Source organism: Lipotes vexillifer, unplaced genomic scaffold (assembly GCF_000442215.2).
Source record: "Lipotes vexillifer unplaced genomic scaffold, Lipotes_vexillifer_v1.1 scaffold1048, whole genome shotgun sequence".
In the NCBI taxonomy this organism is placed as follows: domain Eukaryota; kingdom Metazoa; phylum Chordata; class Mammalia; order Artiodactyla; family Lipotidae; genus Lipotes; species Lipotes vexillifer.
The window spans coordinates 2,385,497-2,395,341 of record NW_006785351.1 but is presented as its reverse complement, the minus strand read 5'-3'; positions in this window follow the sequence as shown (position 1 = coordinate 2,395,341).

The window sequence follows — 9,845 nt, the reverse complement described above, 5'->3', positions numbered from 1 at the left end:
CTACAGCACAGAAAGGCCAACGTTACTATTGTATTTATTATTATTTTTTCTTTTGCGGTACGCAAGCCTCTCACTGCTGTGGCCTCTCCCGCGGCGGAGCACAGGCTCCGGACACGCAAGCTCAGCGGCCATGGCTCATGGGCGCATGTGGGATCTTCCCGGACCGGGACACGAACCTGCATCCCCTGCATCAGCAGGTGGACTCTCAACCACTGCGCCACCAGGGAAGCCCATTATTGTATTTTTTAAATTGAGCAAGCTAAGGCTCAGTAAAAGGAAGTAATTTACCTCCGATTACTCAACTGCAGAATATTAAAGTCAGAATTTTCACCCAGTTCTAATAGACTTCAAGCCCAGAGACACCAGTCTTTTCATATTTTTCCTTCAGCTTATTGCCTGTGTCTTTGCCCCAGTCTTTTCCTGGGCTATTTTGGGGCCACCTGTCTCAAGGCAAAGTGATGGACAAAACTCATCCTCAACAGCCACATAAAGGAAAAGGCTTAGTGTCCCCAGGGAGACTCAGGAGCAGGTTTTCTTCACATACATTCACATGAAGTCACTGTGGGAACTAGGAGATAAATCCTGGCTTGCCTTCTTTATTCAAGTCTTTCTGAGGAAGAGAGGGCTGAAATTGAAAAATAAATGATGATGTAAGTTAGCAGATATGAGATTTGGAAACTTTATGCAGGTGGTAGGATTTTAGCAGGGCCATAGAAGAAGGGCTTTAGATGGATGTTGAGGAGGAAGGGTCATTCTAGGTTGGGGTTACCGTGTGACAACAGACAGGAATGAGTCTGTTGAGGTGCATGAGGGAAAAGTGAATCATCTCCTCACTTCTCAAAAGAGCGTCTAGTTCAGGCTCCGTGAATGCATGCCGTGATCAAATATTTGCAAGGAATCTGCAGGTCCAGTAGGTACTGGAGACAGACTGCAAAGGGTCAGAGAGGAGAATCTAAACAGTGAGGGAAAAGCCACGAATAAATGAACCTACTGGAGGTGGCCTGGAAGAAAGTGTAGATGAGTCAGACAAAGTGCCCAGTAATTGTGTCTACACTCAGAAGAGTGGGTGGACTGGGAAGTGTGTTGATCAAAGTCACATTCCCCTCTCACCGCTGCTAGGGTGGTAAGAGTTCTGAAGCCAATTACTTCGTAAGTTTATTCTCGGAGCAGGTGGTGGTTCTACCACCTGAGTTGTCTCAGAATCTGTAATTAAGAGACTGTAAAAGGGGCTTCCCTGGTGGCGCAGTGGTTGAGAGTCCGCCTGCCGATGCAGAGGACATGGGTTCGTGCCCCAGTCTGGGAAGATCCCACATGCCGCGGAGCGGCTGGGCCCGTGAGCCATGGCCGCTGAGCCTGCGCGTCCGGAGCCTGTGCTCCGCAACGGGAGAGGCCACAACAGTGAGAGGCCCGCGTAACGCAAAAAAAAAAAAGAGACTGTAAGAGACTGTTAGTGCTCAACAAATATCCATGTGCACCCCTACATTTCCTACCTTCTCTAGAAGCTACAAGGCGGCCAGTGCCTGGGTTTTGTCCAATGGGATGCAAGAAGATGTCAGGCACTTCTAGGCCTGGCTCTTAAAAGCATCCCTCGCGTTCTTCAATTCTCTCGTTCTTTTTCAATGACTTGAAGGCCGCATGTCCCAGACCGTGTAGCTACAAAATGGAGAAGAGCTGCTTATGGGTATTGAATTTGAAATATTCATTTAGAGCTGCTGAAAGTTTCACATTTTTTGGTTATCATAGCCAAGTCCAGTTTATTCTATATTGTTTGTTTCACCCACTAGGCAGTAAATGTCAGTAGGGATGGTCACCAATATATTCCCAGTGATTACCTAACACATAGTAGGTGTTCATAAATATTTTCTGAATGAATACATGAACCATTATATCAGTCACTGGGACCAAGTTGGTATGATTTTATAATCTTAATTTTCTAGTCTCCAAGAGCAGAGTGTTTTTTTTTTTTTTCCTTTTATTTTTGCTCTTTTTCCTTCAAAGTTATCTTGAGGTCATCTTTTCCTGGAGTTACCTGAGTTTTTGAGATAAAGTTGAGAAAAGAGTGAAAGGTGTTAGAGTGATTTTTTCCACTGCCCTTGCTCCTGCTGGTGGTTGTTCTAGGGTCCATCCTCCCCTAGGGACATCCTTGCTAAAGGAACTAAATTGGTCAACTAAAAAGTCACTGCAGGGCTTCCCTGGTGGTGCAGTGGTTGACAGTCCACCTGCCGATGCAGGGGATGTGGGTTCGTGCCCTGGTCCGGGAAGATCCCACATGCCGCGGAGCGGCTGGGCCCGTGAGCCGTGGCCGCTGATCCTGCGCATCCGGAGCCTGTGCTCCGCAACGGGAGAGGCCACAACAGTGAGAGGCCTGCGTACTGCAAAAAAAAAGTCACCGCAAAGCCTGCTGTAGTTCTGCCTTTTGCCCATTTAAAGACTGCAAATCCAGGAAAGTTTTTCAGAAGAGCATTGCAAATCTCTGCAGCCTACTCAACATCTTATTTGTCTAACACATCCACCCAATCATGTCAAAACCTCTGAGTTTGAAAGAGATCAGTTCTGTGTTGTACTGAATACTTCTGCTATAGCTTGATGTCCACAGGCTCGGATCTGTACTAGAAATGGTGTAGACTTACAAAGTACAGTCTGGATTCAGGGCAAAGGAAGGGGCTCCTGCTGGAGCCCTTCTATTTCCTTACACGCAAACTTTATCCACTTAGCTCCTCAATTGGAACAAGATGAGGATTTGTTTGTTTTGCAATTAAGTGCTAAGTGAAACCTTTTAGAAGTGTAGACTTTGGGGACCAATGTTTCCTACCAGGTCTCTGCCCCCTCCAACCTTTCTGCTAAATATTGCTAACCCACATGCCTGCTGAGAGATCAGACCCCCATAAGGTCTATTTGGAATCAGTGGCCTAATTTTTTTGAACTTCAAGCTGATAATATAATAAAAGCAACATGAATTTTTGTTTGTAGAAAAGTGTTTGGGGAGGCTGGGAGCATATCCATGGTAAAACTGCATCATTCACTAATTAATACCTGTCCCACTTTGAGTCCCAGCAGAGAACTGGTATATTCAGTCCAGAGAGAATTCATTTAACCAAAATTTGATCATTTATTCCAGAATCCATTCAGAGTGACCCCACAGTCTTAGAGATGTGTAAGGCTGTTTAACACTCATGGATAGTTAAGACGTTTTCTCCCTGAAATATGAAGTTAATGCCTCATTATTGGGGGAAAACTTTACCAAAAGCACTACCAAATGACGTCATCTGTGGCAGGAGGGTATTGAGAGAAGTGCTAGGTGTGGGGAGAACACCCAGATCTTCGCTGTCATTCTGCTGCTAGCTGTGTGACCTTGGGCAGGTCTCACTTTTTTTTTTGATTGTCTTTGTTTTTGTAAAAATGGTTGGTCCACTAAGTGATCTTTGGTTCTAACAATCTAAAGCTTTCTGGAAGGCTTAACACAAAATAAAGCAGTAATATATTTGCATAGCAGAATGGAAGCGGGGTTCCGCTGTGCTGGACCCCTGATTGGTCCATATTTGTGGAGTTCACTGTGTTTTAAAAATTCCTTTTCCTCCTTTGTCTCTCTTGTTCTCTCTTTCTCATTCTTCCACATTCACACAGAGGAGGCCTGCTTGTCTGGCCCTCTTGCTTGTTCCATTCTGCTTCTTTCCAGGGGTCTGCAGGGTGGAGAAATCAGACGCTAGGACTTGGGAATTAGGAGGGCTAAAATAAAAATGAGACCTCACAGCCTGCTTCCATCTGAAGCTATTCATGGTAGTCGGAATTGGGAAGAAGTGTTACTTGACCTCCCAACAACCACAGCATTGAATTTGGGATCCAAACTTACTGGTTCATTGTTCACTTTCCCTCAGGACTCCAAGCGTGTGGGTGTCTCTGATTTTAAAGAGAAATGAGACATTTCTGAGTTCCCTGGCCTAGGACCATGTTAATTCTATCCCCTCTCACCCTGATTTTTTTTTTTTTTTTTGCCATGCCGTGCAGCATGTAGGATCTTAGTTCCCTGACCAGGGGACCAGGGATGGAACCCGTGCCCCCTGCATTGGGAGTATGGCGTCTTGACCACTGGACCACCAGGGAAGTCCTCACCCTGATTTTTAAAAGTGAGTAATAGATATAGGTAGTCAGCCTGACTTAAATCAAACTATCAAACTCGGGTTCAACCCCCAGGGTTCTCCTCAACATGCCTTTAAAAACTAAACAAGGAAGAAAATATAATCAATCTTCTCCCCCTTTCCTGGATGGTCTTAAGCCTTCAACCCTAAGTATGTCATCCATGGATAAACATTGGGACCCAAGGAAGGAGGGAAAAAAGTACACAGACCTGATTGGCTCCGAGTGCAGCTGCTGGAAACATGGGCATTTGGAGGAGCAGGTGGCATTCTGGGCTGGGCAGGTGTATTTCTCTGACCGCATCAGCCCAGAGAGTTCCATCTTTCATTTAAATCTACCTTCCATGGAAGAGTTCCACTCTTCCACCTCCTCACCCCACACATGCTCGTCCCATCACCTGCTCCCTACCTAGATCGTGAGCTGGCACTTATGTTTCCCTTCCTTCCATTGAGAAGATTTGCCATAGAAATCATTTGAGCAGTTGGGAAACTCAGCCAAGTGGCACCACATGTGGTAGAATCTGTCCCTGTTTTTCTGCACAGTTGGGGTTTAAACTTTTTTGGGGGGGGGTTCATGCCTGGAGCTCATTTCCCTCTCTCACAGAGGAGTATTTGTCAGGGAGAAGCAAACAACCACTTAAATGGTCAACCAGATTCCAGCCTGTATTAATTCTATCGTTCAGAGGTTGAGGGTTTTTTCTTTGGCTTAAATATAGCATCATGAATACACAGCTGCAGAGACTGTGCCAAACAGCTCAGCCGGCTGTACGCAGTGCCATCAACAGAAAACCGTTTTTCTTTTCTCCTGCTTGAGGTGTTATCACCAGGAGCCATGTGGATGCTCTCTGGGCCAACCAGCCATCTCTCCAGCACATCCACAAAAGCAGCCGCAGTGGGTGGTGGGCTCTGCCTCATGGAATGCCTCCCAGGGGGAGGCTGGGATGGGGAAGGAGAGAGGAAAGGGAGATATAGGGAAGTCTATTCTGCTGATCACCTGAGAGTAATTCTGAGAAATGAGATACTATGTTCCTGGGCCGGGGCTGTGATCAGAACATTGTACCTGAGATACACATTGTTTCCACATTCTAATAAGAACTGTGGATAATGTATTTATGTCATTGACACCACTCTGTCTGGGAACAAGTTTCCAGTTGCCTCTGCTGTTCCCTTGGAGAACCTTGAACTCCATAAGGGGGTGGGGGACCAAGATCTGTGTCATAGACACTGCAAAATTGTTATAGACATAATGAAATAATTAAAAAAACAATGCCAGGAAGTATACAGTCGTATCATGCCCATACTTGAAATTGTCCGTGGTTCCCTGTTGTATAAAGAGTGAATTTCCAATCTCATCCCACGAGGATCTTCAGCAAGACCCCAGGCTTTCTTTGTAGCCTTATCTTCTACCTCCGTGACCTGGATGCTGTCCTCTATCCACACGAAACTACCTACCACGCCCCAAACAAGGCAAACACTCGAATGCTTCTTTGTGTTTGCATGTGCTTCTTCCTCCACCAAGAATGCCCAAATCTTTCTCCTGCACTTGGTAGACGCCCACTGATCCTTCCCCTCAGGGCTGCGTTGTGTCTCCTCTTGTCCGGCCCTTGTTGATTTCCACTGACAGCTAGCATCTTGCTCCTCTGAGCCCTCTGTTCTTTGCATCTCTTGATTTCCCAGCGCTCAGCACATCTCCACCTCAGCATTCTGCTGGTTTCTCTTCCAGGAGACTGTTAACTCTGCAGGGATCAAGGACCACCTTTGGGAATTCCCAGCATCTGGATCAGTGCTTGGTACACAGTAGGTACTCCATGAATGTTTGTTAAGTTATTTGAAAAATATTTTAAAATAAAAAAATGTACACATGCTCAGTGGAAAAAATTTAAACAGAGAAGGTACAAAAGAAAAAGGGAAAAGTTCCTTGTCATTCTCGTGCATTCACGCATTCATATATAGATACACACACACACACACACACACACACACACACACACTCTTATTTTGTTGTTCTGCTTGTTTTTAAGAGAAGTGGTACAGAAAACGCACAGGAATGTTGCATGTTCAGGAAAATGTTCAGGAATGTTGGCTGGTAGTATTTCGGGTGCAGTGTGGACTGGAGGGGAAGAAAATAGAAACGGAGAGAACAGAGATAGGGCATCTGGTGGGGATGGGGAAGGGAAGGAGGAGGTAGTTAATTTTTGTTGGACACCATCTCTGTCCCCCACACTAGACACCTTATCCTCCTTATGTCACTTACTCCTTCCATGTCTTTGTTTTAACTTTATTTTTAAATTTTTTATTTATTTATTTTATTGGAGTATAGTTGATTTACAATGTTGTGTTAGTTTCTGCAAAGTGAATCAGTTATACATATACACAGATCCACTCTTTTTTAAAATACCCTTCCCATTTAGGTCACCTCAGAGCACTGAGTAGAGTTCCCTGTTCTATATAGTAGGATCTCATTAGTTATCTATTTTATACATAGGAGTGTATATATGTCAATCCCAATCTCCCAATTCATCCCATGCCCCCTTCCCCCTTTGGCAACCACATGTTTGTTCTCTACATCTGTGACTCTATTTCTGCTTTGCAAATAAGTTCATCTGTACCATTTTTCTAGATTCCACATATAAGCGATATTATACGATATTTGCTTTTCTTTTTCTGACTAACTTCACTCTGCATGACAATCTCTAGGTCCATCCACGTCTCTGCAAATGGCATTCTTTTGTTCTCAGCCAGGTCTTTTTTTTTTTTTCCGGTACGCGGGCCTCTCACTGCTGTGGCCTCTCCCGCTGCGGAGCACAGGCTCCGGGCGCGCAGGCTCAGCGGCCATGGCTCACGGGCCCAGCCGCTCCGCGGCATGTGGGATCTTCCCAGACCGGGGCACGAACCCGTGTCCCCTGCATCGGCAGGTGGACTCTCAACCACTGCGCCACCAGGGAAGCCCTCAGCCAGGTCTTAAGATGAAGATGCAGAGGAGGCTCAGAGTACCATGCGTATGGCCTGAAGTCCATAGTTTTGAATGTGAACCCACATCTGTTTAGCTTGGAAACGTTTGGCCTTCTCACTGTACTTTACCGCTCCCCAGCCTGGCGAGGGGATCCGTGGGAAGTGGCTGAAGAGGAGAAGGGAGAGATGAGGGAGATGCTGTGGAGGACGGATCCCGGGGAGAGGGGGACTGTGAATGTGAATAGGACTCATAAAAGCAGGATTTAGAGGGGCTCAAGGGCTCATGAAGGGACCCACGGGGGACTCTGACTTTTGAAAGCAACGACTTCTGGATGGAGCTTTACTGAAAGAGGAAAGATCGAATTCCCTAAGCTATATCTAATTCCATGTATATATATTATGTCCCTGTGCCCCTTCCCACCCACCCTACATTGTACTGAACTTTCCTCTTTTTGAGGTTCTCTATGAAAAATCCCCATTTCTATTGCCACACACTGAAACTGAACATTCGCTCTAACAACAGGCCCATTGGAACTGTGTTTGTCAAAATGTCTCCTTTCAGTGATTGGAGTTATGTCAGTCATCTGAGAAAAAGTATGAGAGTGCTAGGGTCATGGACACTCGTTGAGAAGGAGGAAATACTTGGGACTTCCCTCCCCCGTCCCTGAATCTAGACCCCATCTCAAGAACAGCCAGAGCAGAGGGTCATCTCCAGCACCGCGTTCCCCTGAACTTCTTTGTTCCACTTCCCTTGCATCTAGCACTCACGCCTCTAGAGGGCACTGTTTGCCTTGAAATGAAGTTGCTCAAGTTTCCATCACCTTTCCCTCTGGGGTCTATTGTTTTTGCTATACGTACTCCGTTTTCTCCAAGAAGGGTTTTCTTCCCTTTTATGCCTATTTGTGTAAGCGCCCGTTTCTCCTTTAGAAGTGAATTTAGCACGTATGAACATGGCAGATAATTACTCTGACCAAAGCCTGTCATTGTCTAGGCAGGTCTTTTGAAAGCTTTCTTCCCCCCATATATTCTTCCAGTGCCCCTCCGTCTGACCCGCAGTGCACCTCCCCCAACCCCAATTATTTCAGCCTGGGGGTCACCGTCACAGCTCTGCCAATGCATCTCAATCCTGCCTCACAGCTGCCTGGGCCGGTTCAGCCAGGGCTCCCCACTCAGGGCAACTGAGCCTTGATTTATTACCTCGCTTTACACTGGTCCTGGTCTCTCCACCAGCGAGACTGCTGATCATGCTACAATTTCAAATTGGTTCTGCACTGCAAACCAATGCCTGGGAGGGGCGATAATTTGGCCCTCAAACCCATTTCAACTGTGACCTCCCTCACTCAGGGGTGGACCTCTTCTCTGTGGACATGAAGGGCACCTGGCTGCCCCCTTTATGTTGAGAAGGTGGCTGGATAAATATTGCTTCTGTTTGCTTCTGCCTGAAATGCAGACACACACACACACACACACACACACACACACACACACACAGGGTCTCAGCTATTATGTCTGTGTGATGCACAGACACTTCAAGAGTTCTGAGCAGGGCTGAGTGCCAGGCTGGCTTGGGCTTCCCTATTCTTTCTTCATTCTGTCCCAAAGGCCGGACAGTTTCACGTTTCATGCTGCACATATGAGGGATAAATGCATGTCTCAGGAGTGGAAATTAATGTCAGTGAAGGGACAGACCCAGGACTGGAGAGCTGGATGGATAGAAGTTTCTGGGTAGGAGGATTGGGTGTACCTTGGAGACAGAGGGCATCTGTAGATGGCTTTAGGAGGGGCTGGGGATGACCTTTCCTGGTGTAAAACCAACCAACAAAGATCTCTTCATTGTAATTCAGTGGATGGAGACACATTCATTGGGTCATTACCACACAGCTGTATTATTTTTCATGAACAAGTCATTTAGAATCGTTCATTTGAAAATGTTTGTAAAGTTTCTTGCTTGTTTGCGGAGGGTTCTCTCACTAACATATCCCTAGAGTATGTGTCCCCCCTCCCCCCTGCCCCAGCAAGTACTTGATCACGATGCACGTGTGTGAAGTGAAGCAGGTAATGGGGCTGATCCAGACTGAATGCCTATGGGGTCAAATGAAGTAACACATGTGGACATGATCTGAAAATTATAAATCCCTGATATTGCCATTAAAATCCAGAAGCTGATTTATTTTGGGTCAGGGCGGTAGACACACATCTTTGCCCAACTCTGAGTCTGTTCCATCAGTACATATTTGTGGAGTGTGGCAGAGAGATCAGGGAATGCTTTAGTGCCCCGTTTTCTTATCCATGGCCACTACATTGTCTAGAGCCCAGCATGGTGACCATCACGTAAGAGGCTGTCAGAGTTTGCTGAGTGCATATACTCTCAGAAACCTTCTCATCCCTCTCTTAGACATATCATAGTAAACGGAGTCTCCTTTTCCCTCTAATCTTCACTATGACATCAGGAAATAATAACTAAGCAAAGTGGTTTCGCCCAGCCATTACACATTCTCTCTCTGTCTGTATGTGTGTGGTGTGTGTGTGTGTGTGTGTGTGTGTGTGTGTGTGTGTGTGTGTGTGTGTAGATAAGGCAGAAATATTCTCTGGCCTTAAGCCAACCTCTATCTTGGATTTGTGCTGTGTCTTTGGCAACACTTAAATGAGTTTCCATCTATAGAAAGAACACAGATCACATCTCTTGAATTTTTTTTATTTAACGAGACTTGAATTTGAGGAAGGACATTGAATAATTAATACCTCATATCGAAGAGCTAG